This window comes from Podarcis filfolensis (assembly GCF_964270895.1).
Source record: "Podarcis filfolensis genome assembly, chromosome: 16".
NCBI lineage: Eukaryota > Metazoa > Chordata > Lepidosauria > Squamata > Lacertidae > Podarcis > Podarcis filfolensis.
Window position 1 is genome coordinate 17112568 of NC_139620.1, and position 22414 is coordinate 17134981.

Here is a 22414-nt window from a genome sequence, read left to right on the forward strand (position 1 = left end):
CTGTGCAAGTTCCCACATTTGAGGAAAGGTGGGATTAAAAAAAAAAGATTTAAATAAATAATTAAACTGATTTGAACAACTTTGTGAAATATTTGTTGAATTGTGAATTCAACTTGGATCCAAACTCTTTAGACATTGGTATAATTTAGAATTGAATATCAGGTTCTGCTTCACACACACACACACACACACAAACACACACACTATAAAGTTTTTGCAGCTCTCTGAACTCAGCTTTTTGAAACACCTCAAATTTCACTCTCTGAAGAATGATTTGAAACAAGTATGCAAAGCGATGCAAAATCTTGTCTCATTAAGTAACTTGGATGTAATAATTGAGCAAAATCGATCATTCAGAAGCTTGGGGGGAAATGAATTAAGGAGAAGATACATTCATACCATCTTTCTGCCAACCAATTGAAGTTGCCAGAATTATTTTGAGAAATGATCCTTTTTCTGAGGTGAAACAAGCCATTTATTTGACTGAAACCATTTTTGGTCTGAAGCAGACGCTAAAGCTTACAGGATAAAACAGCACAAAATGCAATAGGTAAGATTTACAAGATGCTGAAAATAAGATTTACTGGAAATGCTAAATGCTCTGCCTTCGCTCCACTCTCAGGATGCCAGAAAGCCCCATTTCATTTGCTTTCGGCCTCCATGCCCACACAGACCCTTTAACCAGGACTGGGGGGTGGGGAACACCGATTTCTGCCCAGCCTCCACAGACTTGGCACAGAGACCGACTCTGATACCAACCCTTTATCTGAGCCACACTGACTGGGGTTGCCATAGCAACAAACATGACAGAAGGTGACAGAAGGCAGGAGAGATATCAAAAAAGGACATATGAAAGGGAGCTGGGCTGGGCTGGCAAGAGGGGTGTGTGTCTCGGTAACGGAAAGCAATTAGAAGAGAGGAACCGCTTTTAATTTCCCTATAATTAAAGGGATAATCAAGGAAAAGGTATCGCATCAGGAGGGGATGCTAAATTTCTTGTGATCTGCTCAGAAATGGCTGGTTCCTTTGTGAGGTAAGAACACTAGAAGATCCTGCTGCTGGATCAGACCAAGGGCCTGTCTCATCCAGTATCCTTTTCCCCACAAGGTCCGCCATATTCCCCTGGGAAGCCCACAGGCAGGACCTGAGGGCAATCACCTTCTCTCACAGATGGTCCCCAGTGACTGGTAATTGGTGGTATATAACCGGACATAGTGGGACGTGGGTGGCGCTGTGGGTTAAACAACTGAGCCTAGGACTTGCCAATCAGAAGGTCGGCGGTTCGAATCCCCGCGACGGGGTGAGCTCCTGTTGCTCGGTCCCTGCTCCTGCCAACCAAGCAGTTCGAAAGCACATCAAAGTGCAAGTAGATAAATAGGTACCACTCCGGCGGGAAGGTAAACGGCATTTCCGTGCGCTGCTCTGGTTTGCCAGAGGCGGCTTAGTCATGCTGGCCACATGACCCGGAAGCTGTACGCCGGCTCCCTCGGCCAATAAAGCGAGATGAGCGCCGCAACCCCAGAGTCGGCCACGACTGGACCTAATGGTCAGGGGTCCCTTTACCTTTACTTTAACCGGACATAAGAATTTAAGAAGAGCCTGCTGGATCAGGCCAATGGCCCATCAAGTCCAGCATCCTGTTCTCACAGTGGCCAACCAGATGCCTGTGGGAAACCTGCAACTGGATCTGAGCACAAGAGCATCTCTCCCCTCCTGTGTCTTCCAGCAACTGGGATTCAGAAGCACTGTCTTCTCCTACTCAGGGGGGCAGAGCAAGCTGTCATGCCTAATAGCCGTTGATAGCCATTCATTTCTCCAGTCCTCTTTTAAAGCCATCCAGTTTGGTGGTCATCACTATCTCTTGTGGGAGGGAGTTCCATAGTTTAACTATGTGCAGCATGAAGAAGTAATTTCTTTTATCTGTCCTGAATCTTCCAGCATTCGGCTTCATTGGATTGCCCACAAGTTCTGGTGTTATGGGAGAGGGAGAAAAACCTTTATCTATCCACTTCCTCCATGCCATGCATATTTTTATAAGCTTCTATCTTATGTTCCTTTCCTTTTTCTTTTTTTAAAAAAAATCTGTTTATTTGACTTTTATGAACAGAGCTCTCCTCTCTAAAATAAAAATGCCAAATGCTATAAGGTAGTTGATCATTCGAAAGCCCATGGATCACTCGCCCCTGTTCTGTTTACTGTCTCTCTTCAAAGACCTAAATGCTGTTATAAAGAATAAGGACTTACTGACGATTGTTTTAGTTATCACTCGGCTATCCAGAGCTCAAACCTGAGAGGCCTTACAAGGACTATCCCTGGACTTAAAATGCCTGGTGATTCGCTACATATGAGAAAATAACTCATAACTTAAAAGCAATAAAGGAAACGAAAAGACCGAAAAAATTGTATGCAATAAGGTAGTCCTTTATTCAACATACAAACAAATCTGGTCTTAAAAGATAAACCCTCCAAAGCATCTTTGCTATCCTGAACAAGATGACTTGAAGTGTATTCTTCCCTGGGAACAATTGTCTGTGATGCTGTAATGTGTGTGATGTTATATATTTGTTGTTATATATAAAAGCCTAGCAAACTAATTTGGGTGGGGGACGCATGCAAACAAAGCAGCCTAGTTTCTTTCTAGATATCACATTATTTCACTTCTTTCCTCTCATATAATTCTTCCTGACTTTAAACATACTGCAGAATCTTTATTTCTTCGCCACATTTTGATCTATTAAATACCTCTTTAAAAAGTACTAAGGTTGGGGGCGGGTGTATCCTCCCTATTATTGAAATAGAAAAATGCCAGGAGGCGGGGTGGAAATTTGGAGGAGGAGTGGGGGTCAGATTAGCATGGTGACAAATTAGCAGCTAGGCCGGGGCCTGTGCATGGGAAGTTAATGACCTTTTGTCTCTACCATCTATAGGCGAGCTCATTTGCAAGTATGCAGTTGGAATAATTTAGGCCCAAGTTCCAAAGTGTGGAGCGGCATTCCTTTGGCTCTTTCGCTCCCATGGCGAGGTTCATGAGAGCTCTAAAGAACTTGCAAAAAGTGAGATGGGCACATCATTGCAGAAGGAAGTCAACTGGAGTTGCGGGGGGAGGTCATGGCAGCGTGACAGCTTTGATAGCCAAAATCTCACAGAGGAATAGAACCAGTGGTAAATGGTAGTGGAGCTAAATTTTAGGCCAAAGCCACATTTCTAGTAATCTGTGGTGGCCGCCTCCGGAGATGTCAAGTATATCTCTAAACCCCAGAGGGAATACAGGATCTGGGGGCAGTTTTGGGAAAGAGCAAGGCGAACGAACTTGAAGTTCATTATGATAAGACGGAGGTGCTGTGATTTGGGGAGCTGAATGGGGATAAATTGGAGGTGCCTCTTTTGCAACAGTGTCCTGGTACGACGTTATGTACAGTGGTACCTTGGGTTACATACGCTTCAGGTTACATACGCTTCAAGTTACACACTCCGCTAACCCAGAAATAGTACCTCAGGTTAAGAACTTTGCTTCAGGATGAGAACAGAAATTGTGAGCGCAAGCGGGGCAGCAGCAGGAGGCCCCATTAGCTAAAGTGGTGCTTTAGGTTAAGAACAATTTCAGGTTAAGAATGGACCTCCGGAACGAATTAAGTACTTAACCCGAGGTACCACTGTACTAAGCTTGGATCCTAGAACAATAGGCAAGTAGGAGCCTAGAATGCAACAACTGATTGGCAGGTGTGCTTCCTCATGAAATCCAAATCAGTGAGCAATAAAGGATGGAGAACCACGTCAATGAGTGTCCAGGAGATTTCTGGAATGCTTTACCTGGCGGCCGTGTGGCAAAAGTAAAGAACGTAAGGAGAACCTGCTGGATCAGGCCAAAAGGGGCACATTAAGTCCAGCTTCCTGTTCTCACAGTGGCCAACTAGATGCCCATTACGTGAAATCCAGAAGCAGAATTCAAGCACAAGAGCATTCTCCCCTCCTGCGGCTTCCAGAGGCATTATTGCCTCTGACCATGAAGGCAGAGTATAGTCATTATGGCTAGTAGCCATTGATAGCCCGCTCTGCCATGATCATAGAATAGGAGCCGCTTAACCTAGGATTGCCGTACGTCCGGAATTTCCCAGATATTGCTGGGATTTGGCCCTTGGAAACAGTGCCCAGGAAATTGCTTAAATGTGTGGGAAAATCTGGACGTATGGCAACCCATATGTATGGAGAATTTCCTAAAATATAGCTCACAAACATCTCTCTTTTTTTGAGATCTTGCTCAACAGCTTTGGAAAAAAATAAAAATAAAAAAGCTCAACAACTGTCTGGATCTTGACTTTTCACCCTACTTAACCACCCATTTGGTGGATCTTGCCTTAGCCTGATGAAGGGTTAAGCTGCTCCAATAGCTGCCAAGGTTGGCAGATCCCACTCCAGCCAAAGGCACCAACAAAATGACCCCTTTCTGTATCCCTTATCCATCTAATCTACAATGTGATGCATCTGGAGGCCATCACACAACGGATCACCATCACTATTGTCACCACCGCATATAACAGAGGCCAAATGCGGCTCCTAGGCCTCTCTATATGGCCCTAGCTCTAGGGTACACCTCCTTATCGGGTGATACCCCTTCTGCCCAGCCATATCCCCCATCAACCATGCTCTACAACTCCTGTGAGTCCTTCTGTCTGGCTGGGATGTGTCCATGAATTTTGATCATGCCTCCTGCTTTCCTGGATGGAGAATGCAAAGCTGGTGTGTGTGTTTATGTGTCAAACTTTCTGGTTCTAGTGTGGTAAACATTGTTGGCTATAGATAAGTGTCACATCCTTTGCCCTGCCCATGTCTCCCTCCAGTCCATCCTCCACTGGAATGTGGCCCTTGAGAGGTTGTCCATGAAGGAGTGTGGCCTTTGGCTGGAAAACTTTCCTTGCCCCTGCTCTGAAGTGCCATCAACATGCATGGCATATTCATGCCCAGTGAGGACAGGTACCTGCCCCAAGACGTTTACAATGAGAAAGGCAGTGGGGGGGGGCAGGAAGGAGGGAGGCAAGAGAAGAAGGTACAAAAGAAATGTGTTACATTGAAAACTGTACAAGAAGCATTAAAGCAGTATCAATATGACAATAAATAAAATCTGAAAAACTCCCCCCCCCCAAAGAAAACAGTGAGCATCTCAACAGGCAGAGTTAGAAGTTTCTACAATTATGATCTCCTGGATTTTGGAGTTCTGAATCCTGTTTCTGATTCTGTTTGTGGTACTCTACAAATCCTCCATGGCCCATTCTTCTTTTCTGAAATATTGTAGAGATCTGTGTATATGCAGTGTTTGATTAATATGTGTCTTACACCCTCTTCTATGTTACCAGTGCTCATCTGTGCACACTCATGATAAATTAATTTTTATATTTAAAAAATTTAGAAACTGATATGGAAATTGCACTTCTCTACTGGCAACCAATGACTGTTACGACATCAGCATTATATGATCGGATCAGCTGGCTCAAGCCTGATCTCTGGCATCCTAATTTGAACTGACCAGAGCTGGCCTGTCTTCAAGGGCAGCACCACATGAAGAGCATTACAGTAGTCTAACCTGGATGTGATTGACTGAGACTTCTCCAAGAAGGGGCACTCCTGGACTGGCACATCAGATCAAGCTGGGAGAATACATTCTTTGCCACTGCTGCCACCTAACCATCTGGAAGAAGGGTTGGATCCAGGAGCGGTTGAAAAAATGGATAGAGAAAAGTCCCCCTCTTCATAGAATCATAGAATTGTAGAAATTGTGAACACACCATGAAGCACAATGTTAGAAGATTCAGGACAGATCATAGTTAAACCACGGGATTAGTTTCCATCAAGAGACAGTGATGAACATCAAGTAGGACAGCTTTAAAAGAGGATGGCACAAATTTATAAAGGTTATGGCTATCAACGGCCACCAGCCATTGTATGTTCTGTTTGCAGTACTGCATCATCTACACTGATGGTTTAATAGAAATGCTAAGTTATTATTATTGATGTACAGTATTGATCAGCTTTTAAACCACCGACTGAAGGCCATTTACTTATAAGATAATTAAAAACACAAAAACAACAAAAGCATTTAAAGCAAGACCAAGATGGACACTCATGTTAAAGACCCATTTAACCAGCTGGGAAAGCCTGACAGAACAAAAATGTGATTGCGGGAAGTGCAGATAGGGGGTGCCTGTCGTATCTCCACAGGACTGCCATTCCACAAAAGAAGGGCAGCCACTCTAAAAGCCCTGCTCTGAGATGCTATGGAACAGGCTTCTGAGATCACGAAAACACACTGTGGTTAAGATTCGGTCCCTCTGCATCTTCCAAAGGAAGTGCTTATATGATAAACATGCTAACTAGTGGATACATGCATCTAACTCCTACTCCTTTGTTGTTGTTATCACATTATTATTACATTTTATGCTCTCTCTTTTCTCCAAGGAGCTCAAGGTGGCTCACATGTCTCTTCTCGTCCATTTAATCCTCACAACCACCCTGTGAGGTAGGTGAGGCTGAAAAACTGTGGCTGGTCCAACGTCACCCAGTGAGCTTTGTGACTGAGTGGTGATTTGAACCCTGGTCTCCCAGGTCCTAGTCTGACTCTAACCACTGCACCACCACAGAATCTGGGGCATATTTCCTAAAAATTTCACTTCAAAAACTCAGCTTTCCATTTCTAAGGCCCCTTTGCTGAGGCAATGGTTCCTTCACAGGAGTTAAGCAGGGGATTCATGCTAATCAGGCCCCGCCAAGATTGTTTCCACCTCAGCCATCAACAACAACAACAGCAAAGGACTAGACAATGCAAAGCCCCCCCCCCTTTTACAGTCTTTAATGGTCCTCCTCATCATATTAGGCTCTAGGAAGGCTCGTTTTGAGGTAGACACCCGGCCTCACACCAGACGAACTGCCAATCTGGCCAGGATTCTCAAAGGCATGATTGTTTGAGGACAAAAACAAAGGGGAGCGGGCAGGGGGCTTAGGGAAGTGGATGGTGGGGCGGAGTGGTTGGTGGTGAGCTATTGGGGGGGGTGTTGGTGGAGGCCGACAAGCCACCTTAACATTCTGATGGGGAAAGTGCCGGACTATAGAGTCTAGACGTCCATTCATGGAGCTGGTCTCAGTTGCTCTATTGTCTTAATTAACCATTTGAAGCTGTAATGGAATGAGACAAAAAATAAAAAAGCTTCAACACCCCCTTCCCCTGATTTCTCATGCCTCTTCATGTGGAAAAGCATGCACCCGAGTCAAGTACCTTGATTAATTAAAGAGAGAGAGAGGCCCCCCCACTCCTTTTGACCCCCTCCCCAAATATCTACACACCCCAGGAACCTTTGGTGTGTTTCCTGAGAAAACGAACAAGACTGAACAGCAAATGTGGGATGGCAGATAGTGTATTAATTTTTTTAAATGGGCATTATCGCATTGCAAATTCTGTTCTAATGCCTCTTTCTTTCATTGAATTTTTGCCAGACTTTTAAGAAGAGCAAATGAGCAAGAGAGCTGCACTTTTGGAATTCTGCATAGTTTAGGTATATGTATATGTGATCTTCTTCAAAGTAAGGACTGTAGCAAAGTGGCGGAATTCTGCTTTGGATGCAGAATGTCCTGGGTTTGATTCCCAGCATCTCCCAGTAGGGCTGGGAGAGATTTTTGCCTGAAACCCTGGAAAGTCACTGTCAGTCAGTGTTGGCAATTCTGAGCTAGATGGCCCAGGGGTCTGACTCAATGTATGTAGCTTCCTATGCTCCTAAGACAAGAATAATTATTTCTGGCTGTGGCTGAGATCTTTGGCCACCTGATCCAAAACAGGACTGCTTTATCAAATTGCTGAGAATCGGACTGTCTTTCACACAGTGGCCTCTTCCCCTACAAGCTGCTTTTGAAAATTGGCAGAATTCAAAACGATTGCCTACTCCAACCTGCTACCTTCCAGATATTTTGGGTTACACCTCCCAAGAGTCCCCACCACCATAGTTGTGTGATGGGAGTCATCATCCCACATAGCCCTGCTGGCCAGTGGGAGTTGCTGTCTCAAACATCTGGAGGGTACCGTGTTGGGAAAGACCGATCCATGGGAACTTTCTCTATTTTTGATCATAGCTATTAAAGTGACGTCAACCATGGTTCATTCTAGATACAGCTAAGCACTTTGGCACCGCCTGATAAACCTTTGCCTCGTCTGAGCTCGGGGACATCACCATAGCCATCTTCACATACCTGAAGGGCTGTCACATGGGAGATGGAGCAAGCTTGTTTTCTGCTGCTCCAGGGGCAGGACCTGAACCAATGGATTCAAATGACAAGAAAGGAGGTTCCAACCAAGCATTAGGGACAACTTTCTGTCGGTAGGAGCTGTTTGACGGTGGAGTGGACTCTCTTGGAATGTGATAGACTCTTCTTTGTTTGAGGTTTTTTAACAGCATTTGGATGGCCATCTGTCAGGGATTCTTTAGCTGTGATTTGTGCATTCTAGTGGGTTGGACTAGATGACCTCGGGGTTCCTTTCGACTCTACAGTTCTACAGTTCTTTGATATCTTGTGACACTGAGTCCCACAAGTCAATGATGTGTTCAGTGAAGGAGGCACATCTTTTCACCTGTCCTGAATAGATCACCACTCAATTTCAATGGACAGCTCCAATTTCTGGTGATGTGAAGAAGGGAGAGAAAAAAGTTTTTTGATTCACTCTGAACTTATTCACACTTAACTTCTGCCCTACACTTTCCAAGCACAGATTTGCGCTTTAAAGCTCTGTGTCTGAGAACTCTTTTTTTCACACCCTAGAGCTTTCTCTGCGAAAACCTGGTCTCTAAAGTTGAAATGGCAATTCGAGTTTTCCATGAATTACTGTTTGCTCCAATTCAGTGGTAAAGAGTGAGTTTTTGCAGGGAAAGCTCCAGGGTGTGTGTGTGTGTGTGTGTGCGCGCGCGCTCAGGCACAGAGCTTTAAAGTGTGGGTTGTGCCTGGAAAGCGCAAACAAAAGTTACATGTGGATAAGTCCTTAGAGTGTGCTACAGGTGAACGGAACAGCCTGTTTCCACTTTGTGTCATGTTCACATGCACTACCTCATCTCATCCTCTCTTTTTCTGGATTAAAAAAGAATTTATCAAACTGTTGCACTTAATTCGTACCCATTTTTCACACATTTCCCCCTGCAAACACATGTCTTTTCTAAGCTTCCCCCTCCTTCTTGTTCTTCCACCAGCAGGTGAAGACTGTTTTATTCCAACAGACCTTTGGGAACTGACGGGTGCTTTTTAGGAAACAGGTCTGAATAGAGCTGTGATGTTTCTGAATCTTGCAAATGCAGTTCTCCAGCCAAGAAAATGTGAGCAAAACTATGTGCAGTAGGGGGAAATGTGCATAGATATGCATATATTTGTGAAAATAGCTTACTAACATTTATTATTATTATTATTATTATTATTATTATTATTATTATTATTACAATTTATTATCTGCCCTTCAGGGGTAACAGGTGGGCTACAACAATGAAAACACAACATAAATATTAAAACACAATATTAATAACAGTTTAAAACAACTTAATGTTAGCGGGGGTTTCTTGCAAAAATGTGTATGATTGGCAAAACTATGTACAGAAATGCATAGATCAGGAGAAATGTAAGCTACCATTTGCCAGAGGACCATAACAAAAATCGCAAACTGATGTAGAAAAGCGGTTTTTCAGAGGGAACTGCTTTGCGTGCAGAAGGTCTCATGTTCAATCCTTGGTATCTCCAGGTCAGAACAGCTGCTGCTTGAAACCTTGGAGAGCCAGACTGGGTAATACAGATGTGACCCAATATAAGGCCACTCCCTGTATTCCTAGGACTGGAAAAAATGAGAAACTGCAATGGGCACATGAGCCTGTCCTGGGACTGGGGAGGGGAGACCCCTCTTGGCCTCAGGCCCTGTTCTGGGCCAGAGGAACCACTGCCCTCCACGTTCAAAGAGAAAGCAGGTTCATAGGGTTTTATGTGGGTCATCAAGATGCCTCTTCCCAACTGTGGCTGACCCGATCCCATGCACTTGCAGGGATGGTGCCCGCCTCCATCAGCTGCGTCCGCCTCCCCAGGCGCTGGCTTCACGATGGCAGATGGTGCAATAGCAATAACCCAGACGTCTGAAAGACCTTTACATCAAAACAAAAAAACAAACAGAGCCCAACGCCAGCCCATGACAACCCCCCTTTCCTTGCCCACCGTGGGAAAAGATTAATGCAGTAAATTTGAGAACAAAGACCCCTTTGCCCCCCAGTTATCTCCACTGGCTGGGCACCGCCAATCTGGTGCCAACTGAAGCTGTCCCATTCTGACCGAGGGATGGGCAGATCTGTCCGTTTGGGTTTATCATTCTCCAACCTTAAACTCAGCTTGCCCATTTCCACATCAGTTTGCAGTATGAGGAAAGGAAAGGGGGGAAACCCCCTCTCAAATATTTGTCAGCCTTTTGGTATGCATTTTCCCCATTTTTGTATGCTGTGTTGTCTAATATACATATTTTTGCAAGCAATTGGTCCTCACATAGTGATTTTTTTGTACATTGTGCATTGTTATTGTTAATACAATACACACTCTTTATTTTTAACACATTTCTTGGTGGTGAAAGCTGCATTGCAAAATTCAGAAAAATACCAAAGTGGAAGGATGGGTGTAAGTCCATTCGCTGCTGTTCCAGGAAGCAGGAATTGGGCAGGTTTGTGTTAGCTGGGGAACTGGACTTAATTTCTTCCCTGTCACAGCCTACTTGAAAGAGAGAGCTCTCTGGTATTTCTTTGTTTATTTGGTTCCTTTCTAGGCCACACTTCTTCCAATGAGGACTGTTTACAGTGGTACCTCGGGTTAAGAACTTAATTCATTCTAGAGGTCTGTTCTTAACCTGAAACTGTTCTTAACCTGAAGCACCACTTTAGCTAATGGGGCCTCCTGCTGCTGCCGCGCCACCAGAGACAATTTCTGTTCTCATCCTGAAGCAAAGTTCTTAACCCAAGGTACTATTTCTGGGTTAGTGGAGTCTGTAACCTGAAGCGTCTGTAACCTGAAGCGTATGTAACCCAAGGTACCACTGTATTTATGTATTGCTTCTATATCTCCCCCCCCCCTTTTCCTCCAAGGAGCTCAAGGTCTTACTATTCTTTCCCACAACAGCCCTGCAAGGTAGGTTAGGCTGAGGGGCAGCGACTGGCCCCAGGTCACCCAGCGAGCTTCATGGATTTGTAGGGATTTGAACCCTGGTCTCTCAGGTCCCAGTCTGACAATCAGAGGCAGAGCAAGGGGGTGCGGTGGGGGTGGTCCGCCCCAGGTGCCATCCTGAGGAGGAGTGACATTGCTGGGATGCTAGCCCCGCCCCTGCAGACTGCTAGCCCCACTCCGAGTGCTGGAGCATGTAGCTCCACCTCTGCTGACAATCTCACCAACTACACCACACTCGTTCTAGATTGTTAACAATATAACTCAGTCTTGCTGACAACTGCTGGCCATAGTTCTCCAAGGTTTCAGTCTCTCTAAACCTTACAGGGCGATGCCAGGAACTGAACCAAGAGCTTTCTCCATGGAAGGCTGCTGCTTTATTAATTATTAAATTGATTTCTCGCAGTTCCCAGGACAGGCTTCAACAATTTAAAACCCAGAATGAAAAGCAGTTAAAACCTTTACAGGAATAGGGTGGGCCCTGAAAATACACTTTTCAAGTGTCAAAGGCCAATGTAAAGAAATGTGTCTTCAGAATTTGTTGGAAGCTGTACAGTGAAGGTGCCAGGTGCACTTCTGAGGGGAAGGAGTTCCACAACTCAGGGGCTGCCACAGAGAAGGCCCTCTCCCCAGCTACTACCATACTTCTGAGCATACACACTAACTCCTAGGGGCCAAGGCAATTTCACCCCCCACCCGCCAATGTTCAGCTCCACTCCCTGGCTCCTTGTGACGTCACGCAATGTCAAGATGTCACATCGGAGCCCCTCAATCCACTTGGAAAGATGGTGCCTCTGCTTCTGCGGGAGGTGAAATTAGCAGGAGGTACCCCTCTGCCAATCTTAACACACAGGATGGGCTACAGGGAAGGAGGTGGCCTTTCGAATATTTGAGGTCTGAGTCGTTTAGGGCTTCAGACACTCACATGAGCACCTTGAAGAATGGAGCCTGGAAACAAACTGGCAGTCAGTGTGGTTGTTTTAGTACAAGGGTTCTATGATTTCTAAAGGGAAACCCAGCCAATACTCTAGCCACTGCATCTGGGGCCAGTTGAAGTTCCCAAGTAATCTTCAAGGGCAGCTCCATGTAGAGCTAAGGCCCTTCTGTGGGCCCTGCAGGCCTTTCCCCTTGGGCTCATCCACACCATCGCAGTTGCTCTTTCTGGTCCAGTTCTTGCCTCTGGAAAGCCTACAAGCAATTCAATATAAGAATCGCTTCTTGGCCTTTTGGCTAAGACCAAGTGTGAGAATAATAGCCTAGACCTATCTCACACCATACATCAAAGGCATTATGATTCCACCTCATGCTTTAATCGTGTGGTGCAAATGTGGCCACACTGTTGTTCCTAGTGTTTGGCATTTAGAGGTATGGTGCCTCTGTTTTCATTGGCAGGGAGTGACGTAGCGTGGGTTGCCAGTGCCCAGGGTGGGTCGGAAGCTCATGTCAGGGAGTGTGTGCGAAGCCCACAAGGCACATGGCTGCCAGCGCTACTGCTGGTGGTGGCAGTGACCACATGCCTTCTTGGCTTGGCCACTCCACCACCTCCCAGCTCAGCCAGCCCAAGGGCATTGTGTGGGCATTGCACCTTGTTGTGCCCCTCTCACATTTTGTACCTGAGGCGACCTCCCCTCCCCCCCCATGCTATGTCACTGGCGGCAGGATGCAGCCGTCATGACTAGTAACTACTGTCAGCCTTATTCCCCATGAATTTGTCCAACCTCCTTTTAAAATCACCTGTATTGGTGGCCATAATTTAACTGCAGGTGATTTAGCTATTTCCTTTTTGTCTGTCCTGAATCTCCCAACCAGATTTAATAAAATAATTAGGAGGAGTTGAATGTGTGGATGGTTAGTACATCTATTATTGCATTTAGCTTATAGTTACTTGTTTATATTTATTGGTTGTAGAGTTCCCTCAGGGAGCAGGTAAAATTAGAACATCTGTATATGGCTGGAGAGGCAGCAAATTGCACCTGCTGAGTTGCTAGCTTCCTTCTTCAAAATGCACCTGTTGAATTGCTCGCTTTCTTCTTCAGTCGTTTGGATCAGGGGTCAGCAAACCTTTTCACTCAGACCTTGAGGGGTGGCGGACTATATTGGGGGGGGGGAATGAACGAATTCCTATGCCCCACAAATAACCCAGAGATGCATTTTAAATAAAAGCACGCATTCTACTCATGTGAAAACACGCTGATTCCCGGACTGTCCGCAGGCTGGATTTAGAAAGCAATTGGGCCGGATCTGACCCCTGGGCCTTAGTTTGCCTACCCATGGTTTGGATAAACCCTTATGGCAATTTATGCTGGCATAGGAGTCTTCCTTATATACAAATCTAGACCTTTTTGCTGAGGTGTCAGAGATAGAAGACAGAAGTTAAGAGTGGTGGGGATGGTTGGATAAATGGGGTTTTGCAGATATCCAGTAAATAGGCTAAATTTCATTGAGACTAGCTCAGTGGACTTTAAGAGAAACAGAGGGCAAAGGCGTTATGTGGCAAGTCAATTCTCTGTCAGTGTTTTGACAGGGTGTGGGGGTGTGGAGTTGCAGGAAACTGAGGCAAGAGGGAGGCAATGTTGGGAGTCGCACCCCTTATGTAAGAAAGTCACACCCCTTATGTAACCCAGGGGTCACTGTGCTTTGCAGGAGCACCGTGTGATATAGGAATTGGTCACCTCCCCTTTGGAACTCCCTCCCACTAGACATTTAGACAGGCAGCGGCTCTGTATGCCTTTTCAATGTTAGGAAGACAGGAAGCTGTCTCATACCGAGTCAGACCATTGGTCTCTCTTGCTCCGTATTGTCTTCACCGCAGGAGTATTTCCCAGTCCTACCAGGAGATGCCTTTGGGGACTGAACTGGGGACCGAAGCGGATGCTCTACCACTGAGCCACAGTTCTTCCTCTTTCAACAATCCCTTTAAGCATCTTTAGTCTATTCCGCATCTGTGCTGGAATCATTTTACACTGTGCTTATATGCAGAGTTGTTTCTAAAGACTTGTACTGTACCTTTCACAGCACTAACTTGCTGCCTGATTGAGGTTGAAAAACCATGTGTGCTGCCCTGAGCTCCCAGAGGATAGGTGGACTATAAATGCAAATGAGTCAATAAATAAAGTTGAATTTTAGTACATTTCCTTTTCAAAAACCAAGGGAAATCCAGTAATTAAAAGAAAAAGCTGCTGATTTCAGACTGGAGTTAAGGCTATCTCTGCAAAGCTGATAAAATCAGAAGCTAAGGCTGATGCTTAAAGTACCAGAGGTGCCCCATGATTAGTTATGGATGTGGTGCAATGTCACATATTGGGCTTTCATGTAAGTTGCGCTCCATGTGACCCCACTGACCCCACTTCCTTGGTCTTTCAGGCCTTGATCTGGATAGAGAGGATGGAGTGCTTGGCTGAGACCAGGACACCCTCACACAAACACATTGTTTTGGTCTTGTATTTTCACAGGAAACACCTGAGCCTTCCATATTTGCCTGAAGAACCCTCCTGTGAGGTGACCCCGTCAACTTGCCAGCTTTGCCTTGTTCTTTCAGTAAAGCCACGACAAACATTTCCAGTCATTTGAGTTGCATTTATTATTCATATAAAAATAATTTGGTACATTTCCCCCCCTTTTAAACCACACACCCCGCCGACAACGAAGGCAAAGTCTACAAAAATAATGACACTCGTAAGTCTCTTCGCTTCAATAGCGCTGCATTTTTGAAGTCGTCATAGTCCTGGTCCAATTAAAAAGGACAAAAAGAAACAGGCTTGGCCATCATGAAGCACATGCAAGGACATCACAGGAATCATTTTCAGCAGCTGCACTGCAAGAATCTGCTGCAGAATCACTTTTGTCCTTCTGTACTGCATCCACCTGAGGGAGACAAGGAGGAAGGGGGGAGGCAAGAGAAAGAGATTTTAAAACAAATTTATGTAACGGACTGTTCATTTTGGTTTGGCGCCCCTGCCACCAAATTCAAAGCCATCTCTAGGCCATACCACTTTTGTTTCAAGTAACAACACTGAGGGAGGTTAAGCCCTTACACCGCTTGTGTGTGTATCATGCTGGATGCAGCCAGTGGACCATTTATCAATCAGGGTTGGGAATTTCCAGGACTCTCAGTTTGACACTTGTGACATGTCCAAGCCCACACACCATTTCCCCTTTGTTCACTAGTCTTGCTTCAAACTCTCAAAGTTTTCCCCTGTTCATTCCTCTTCCTTCAAAGTTTTTGCCTGTGAACTCTGATAATGCAACTTGCTAGTCTGGATGGGAGGAGAGAGAGGGATGTGTGAGCGAGTTTAGAAACTACCGTACCAAGGTAACATTTCCGTGAGAACTTAGGGAGAGCCTGCTGGCTATCAGGCCAATGGCCCATCTAGTCCAGCATCCTGTTCTCACAATGGCCAACCAGATGCCTGTGGGAAACCTGCAAACAGGATTTGAGCACCAGGGCCCTCTCCCCTCCTGTGGCTTTCCAACAACTGGTATTCAAGAATCCATGGCAAGAATCAATTTTAGAAGTTCTCCAAGTTAATATGGAATCCCAGGGGGATAGAATGCAGACGAGAACATACATATTGGAACAACGAAGTTAGATGAATGGGTGAAACCCTCTCAGTGCTCGTATGAAGGCCTCCAGGCTTGAACCATAAGTATATCTGGCAGGCCACAAATGATCCAGATGGTACTTTGATCCCATCTAGAATTTCCACAATTGCATATCTGTATCCCACACTAAAATCCCAGCCCAGTTGTAAACATCTACTATTGATATTTCTATCTGAAGGAAAGCAGAATGGCAAAGACTGACCTATGTCTTTGCCATCCTGGTGTCCTCCAGGTGGTTTTGGACCACAACTCTCATCAGCCCAAGCCAGCACAGCCATTTTGAACTACACAGCTTTAAGATGCAGGGTCTTATGGGAGCTGAAGTCCAAAACATCTGGAGGGTGCTAAGGTGGCAAAGGGTATGGTCAACAGTGACAGAACTGTGTCTTCTCAGGAGCAAATGCACTTGCACCTAACTAGCCACATCCTAGCCTTATTTATTACTTTTTTCAAATTAAATGACATTATTTTCTTATTTAAAAAACAAACAAACAGGGGAGAACACATACACACACGTCCCATGCCTCCCTTATAAAATTGCCAAGGTTTTTACCAAAAGGCACATGGAGTTGGAAGCAGGTGGTACAAACCAGTCGAGATCCCCAAAGCAGAAGCATGTGGTCAGATTAAAAGGCTCAATCCCCCCACCCAGCCTTTGATGGAGGGCAAATCCGAATAATTATAATGAAGGGGCTTATTTCTCAGACTCTTTCTGACTGCAGTCATTGGAACGAGCAACGCTTAATAATTCCCTTTCATGGACAACCTGCATATAATTGTGATGTCTTCTTTCTCTATCAGCTGGCGATGAGCCTGTCTTTACAGGGAGGGAAGTGCCTGCAAAGTGGGGTGGCCACCGAGATACTGTTGGGCTAAGACTGCCTCTGTTCCTGCCCACAGACAAAGCTGGTTGGGGTTGAAGGGGGTAAGGAGTTCAAGAGCAGCTGGAGGACCATAGATTCTCCACCTCTGCAGGTTTGCAAAGGCACAGCAGGAAAGGAAGTGTCCACAGAGGCACGTTCCTGTTGGTTGAGGTCATATTCTGCCCCCACTACGTGGCAACGCTTTCTTTCCCAGGAGTTAAGGGGATGCTACTGATACAGGAAGAGTACACCAGGGTTCCTCAAAGTTTCTAAACCTGCCTCTGGTTTCCAGGACAGGTTTTTGTCAGTTCTCCCAGATTGCAGTCTTGGTCCCTCACTACTGAATGGGGAGCCATCGACCACTGGGCAAAATCCTACCTTCATCAGAACAGGACATATGAATGGAAATCCTTCTTCACACAGCGTATAATTTAAACTATGGAACTTGCTCCCACAGGAAGCAGTGGTGGCCATCAACTTGGCTGGCTTTAAAAGAGGACTAGACAAATTCATGCAGGAGAAGCGTGTCAGTGGCTGCTAGCCCTCTCGACCTAACCTACCTCACAGGATTGTTGTGAGGATAAAATGGAGAAGGGGAAGAACTGTATAGGCCACCTTGAGCTCTTTGGGGAAAGGGTGGGGGTGTATGTGTATTAATTAACTAAATGCTTGATGAACATAGTTCTGACCATTTTTCGTGTGTGCCTGTCAAGGTGCTTTAGATTAATGTGGACTTAAGAACAGAAGTAGGGGTGGCAAATCCATCCATTCCAGTTTCTCATTTTTGCCATCCCTTTCGCCAACATTTCCATATTGGTCTGCAAGTGTTTGCTTTCTTAAAAAGTCACCACCAAAATCAGCAGTGGAGATTCCTCCTAATATACACACACAAGTGCAAAGCAATTCCCCCAAATATAACGCATTTTTGTATGTTACAACAGGAGCAATTGAAGAGCAGGTAAACCCTTGACCATCGTCCTGGTTGGCTTTTGCTGCTGCTACTCCCTGAACTGGAGTTGGAAGGGACTTCAAGGGTCCTCTAGTCCAGCGGTTCTCAACCTGTGGGTCCCCAGATGTTGTTGGACTACAACTCCCATCATCCCTGAGCTCTGGCCTTGCTAGCTTGGGGTGATGGGAGTTGTAGTTCAACAACATCTAGGGACCCACAGGTTGAGAAAGGCTGCTCTAGTCCAAGCCCCTGCAGATGCAGGAACCACAACTAACAAATCCCTGATAAAAGGCCACCCAATCTCTGTTTAAAAACCTCCAATTCCACTGAAAGGAGAGGTGCCAGACAATCCCTGAAAGACCCACCCACCACTGATTTACAGCAGCTGGCCTTGACACTGGACTTCTGGGTTGTTTGGGGAGATGAGAAGGGGGAGATGGGTTAATGTGAATGGTCTGGGGACTAGGGAGCAGGGTGTTAATCCTTAGATGTTTTGTTTCTCTGCTGGTAAGCGGGTGGGAACATTGCCGTGTTTATTGTTGCTAATATTTTCTATTACTTTTTTGGGAGGGGGCTGGTATTTTGTTTCTGTTTTCCGAATACGTTGCATGCAATATGAGACTTCCCTTTTTATTGTTTTAGATCTTATGCACTGTAAATCACTTGGAGATCCTTGGGTGACAATAAACAAATAAGTTTAGTCAATAAACAAAACAACCAATTACTTGGGATGGAGGGCTTCGTTGCAAAATTCATAGAAGTGCGAATTTGGGTGAGGGGTGGCTGCATTTCGGGTTTTTATGCATTCGTTCAGAAAGCGCAATTTTTGTAGGATTGCCTTTGAATGTAAACTGAACTGGGTTTCTCCTCCCACCCCTGAGCAGAAGAGGGAGGCCCAAAGGGTGGAAGGAGGAGCCCCAGCTGAAATCTTGCCCTTCTGGTTGCGGAAGAAAAGCCATGATGTTCAACTGATCAATCAAATGCCTATAATTCTTCATTCCAGTGTATCGTGTGGTATTAAATGCTAGGAATCGGGTGCATGGAGTCAAAATGAAAAAAGGAAACAATTCCCCAATCCTTTAAAACCCCAGCCTTTGCCAGGCGTTATCTGGAGAGGTGGTGAATCAGGCTGAGGAGGAGTGGATAGGGAGAAGGTCCCCACTGGCAACATTGCCATTTATACAACCAAGGTCTCAATGAGGCTTTCATAATAAACAGGCCTTGGTGAAAACAGCCCCAAGTGCTCGCAAGGGCTGCCATTATATTATCTCCTGCAGTTTGTACACAGTGGTCATTACAGATTCATTTGCTTTCCCAAGGCAGCAGGCGCAGAAGTCTCCCTCTCTTTGTCCCTTCTCCGTTTTCCCCCCACCTCGCAAGCCCTCCGTGCTAACCAACTCCCTCTCTCTCTCTCACTCTCCCTTATTTATTTTTATATTAGCATCTTATTTACAGTTTGACAGAGTTAACAGTATCCCTTGCAAACCATTCTGTTGGCTTTAATCGGGGGAATAATAGGCGCTGTCTGGAGATGAATAGAGTTTAGGGGGCCAATTGTTCCGCAAAATGCAAGCAGTGGGGGTAATTTATTTATGTGGGCACATGTCGGGAGGAGAATAGGCCAGGGGGATCAGTATGCAGGCGAGGATATGGACGGAATTGAGGGGGGGAGGGCGGAAAAACCCAGAAAACCCTGAGCAGAACAGCCAACAATCCACTCTTCACCCCTCCTCACCCACCCTTGAGAACCAAAGGCCTCCGGTGGCCATGAACTTGAGGGGAATCTAAATGTCCCATTCCCAGGCCCTCTGTACTTCTTGGGGCCACGATCAGTCCCGCCTGTGGGGATGTAGGCCTCAGGCTCCAGATGGGCCCACTGAAGGCCGTCCCCACCTCCCCGCATAGTGATAGACAACATGAAATGTCCCTTAGCAACCGTACAGTAGCCAGGGCGCAGCAGGGGTCTGGGAAGAGAGGCAGAGCCCTCACGAAAATACAGGAGAGACCCAGACAATGGTGCAAACCCCTGTCATAAATTACACGGCGGCTACAACAGCCGAGCCATCTCCTCCAACATCTTGGGCAAAGATGTTCTGGCCATTCATGCACTAGTGGCATGGGCGCTTTTTAGAGGAGAGCCTCAACGCTCTTTCCTCTTCTCTTACTCTCCACTTCTCTTGTAATGCTAAAAGCCAACGGGGACATCCAAATAAAGCTGGACGTGGGAAGGTTCAGGACCAAAAAAACAGGAAGAGCTTCTACAGTTAATCTGTGGGATTCAGTGACACAGGATGTAGTTGTAAAGCAACTCAAGACAGCTTTACAAGGGGATTAGACAAATGGGTGGAGGGTGATTCTGCCAGGGGTTCTTTAGCTGTGATTCCTGCATTGCAGGTGGTTGCAACTCTACAATTCTGAGTTTATCTATAAGGCTATCCATGGCTACTAGCCATGATGGCTGTGCACTACCTCCATGGCTACCTCCTTAGACAAGTTGTTGAGAATCACAAGTGGATAGGGCGCTGCTATTGCAACCAGGTCCTGCCTGTGGGCTTGCCATGGACATCTGGTTGGCCAGTGTGGGAAGCTGGATGCTGGACTAGATGAGCCTTTGGGCTAGTAGCCAGGTCTTCCTATGTTCTTATTTCCCAGCCCCACGAAGACTTACAGAATGATGTCACATCGGTTTGGTGGGCAGCGGAAGCCATGACACTTACATCACTTTGAAATCATTCCAAATATGTAATGGGGATGCAGCATTCCAAATCTTGGGGCTTATCCACACTTCCTCTTCTCCTGCTGCTCCCCCCCCCCCCCCGGGAAAACCGCTCTTTAACACACAGTCGGAGCAAACAGCAATTCGTCTTTCCCCTCCATTGTCAGTTGTTCCGATCTATTGCTAAAGAGCAGGTTTTCCCTTGGAAAGGAAGGGGGCAAGAGGAAAACTGCTTGGACCCATGCTTTCTAGGCATGAAGTGTGGATGAGCCCTTAGATGTGCTGTTTCAGTGCACACACAACCTTCCCATAACACCACGAAGCTGGATCTGCTCTAACAGAATGGAGCCAAAATCTTTTGTGTTACTTTTATGCCACATGCAACGGGACTTGTTCTGAAGGGAAGGGGGCCATAACTTAGTGACCCAGTGTATGCTTCTCTTATAATTCCTAGCATCTCTTCAGCTCGCAGTGCCTGACTCAGTACAAGGCCCTGTGAACATATGCAGGGGTGGGGAAAGGCGGTAAATATTTGAAGTGGTAGACTAGGCTGGCACCAGTGCAAGCTGAGGTGCCATTTCCCCCGTACAAAATCCCTGCAAGTAGAGTACTAGCACACCAGGGAGAGAGAACCTAGCCTGCTTCCTGCTGAGCAGGTTTCCCTCTTACGGGAACACTGAAAACTATGCTCACTCATAATTCAGTATGTGTAAAGGTAAAGGGACCCCTGACCATTAGGTCCAGTTGTGACCGACTCTGGGGTTGCGACGCTCATCTCGCTTTATTGGCCGAGGGAGCCAGTGTACAGCTTCTGGGTCATGTGGCCAGCATAACTAAGCCGCTTCTAGCGAACCAGAGCAGCGTACGGAAACGCCGTTTATCTTCCTGCCAAAGCGGTACCTATTTATCTACTTGCACTTTGATGTGCTTTTGAACTGCTAGGTTGGCAGGAGCAGGGACCGAGCAACGGGAGCTCACCCCATCACAGGGATTCGAACCGCCGACCTTCTGATCAGCAAGTCCTAGGCTCTGTGGTTTAACCCACAGCGCCACCTGCGTCCCTCAATATGTGTAGACCAGGTCAAAGGCATCATCGTATGTCAGAACCCATAGTTCAGTGGGAAGTCCCAGGCTGTATCTCTGAAGTCTCCTGTCAGGGTCAGCCCAGGAAATTTTCCTACTAGAGGCAAAGCGAAAAATGCTAGGGTGGGGCACCTCCATAAAGGAAGACTAGGCCAACAAGCGCAAGAGGCTGCTGCTCTCCTAACTGTGTGGAGCCTGCTGTTCTGAGGCCACTGCCTCACGAGTGGTCCGGCCCTGTCTCCAGTTAAAGTGACTGGGTAAGAGTTTTCTCTCTCTCTCTCCCTCCCTCCCTCTCTCTGCCTCAAAGCTGCCAACTGCCTGATTCAGAACGTGTCAGCTTCATGGATCAGTCCACAGAGCACATGCTGAAGGCTTTCCAAGGTTCAGTCCCCAGTGGATCAAGTTGGATGGTGGCTCTTTTTAAGAGTTCAGCCAGGCCTGCTATCAGCGAGGGGAGGCAATGCTAGACTAGCCAGTGGAGTTTAGGAGCTTCATCAGTCATCCAGTGTAAAGAGAGGGATGGAATATGAGCCTTAGGGTCATTGTGCTGTAGCAACAAATATTAAGAGACACGCTTGGAACTGTCCAGCTTGCAAAGCCTCTCTACGGTCTCCCAGAAGCCAAATAAATCTATGCAAAATAACAGAAAATATAATTCACTCTCATAACGGCATTCTGCACACAGTTTGGCTCTCCACCGTGCAAAATTTGGATCCTTCTTTGAGGACAAAATGCACGCATATATTCACAGGTCTCTAGCATAAAGTTCTTTTAAAAATAGGGTTAAGGACATAAGAAGAGCTTGCTGGATCAGGCCAATGGCCCATCTAGTCCAGCATCCTGTTCTCACAGTGGCTGCCCAGATGCCTGTGGCTGCCCTTTGCCCTCCTGCAGTTTCCAGCAAATGGGATTCGGAAGCACTGCTTCCTCTAACTGCAAAGTCAGAGCATAGCCTTCTTTTAAAGCTATCCAGTTTGCTGGCCATCACTCCCTCAA

At 46.2% G+C, this 22414-nt stretch overlaps 2 long non-coding RNA genes across 4 annotated transcripts in view; one reads left to right on the plus strand and one right to left on the minus strand.

Annotated features, from left to right (window-relative positions):
- Positions 1 to 628: 628 nt before the first annotated feature.
- LOC310751527 lies at positions 629 to 7543 on the plus strand. Its single transcript, XR_014542592.1, has 3 exons — positions 629 to 1033; positions 6451 to 6511; positions 7483 to 7543. It is a non-coding gene; the product is annotated as an uncharacterized lncRNA (long non-coding RNA).
- Positions 7544 to 14766: 7223 nt separating this feature from the next.
- Positions 14767 to 22414, minus strand: part of LOC310751421 — a 55098-nt gene continuing 47450 nt past the window's right edge. For all 3 annotated transcript variants that reach the window (XR_014542475.1, XR_014542476.1, XR_014542477.1), the window contains exon 4: positions 14767 to 15069. This is a non-coding gene — a long non-coding RNA (uncharacterized lncRNA). The remainder of the gene's footprint in view (positions 15070 to 22414) is intronic.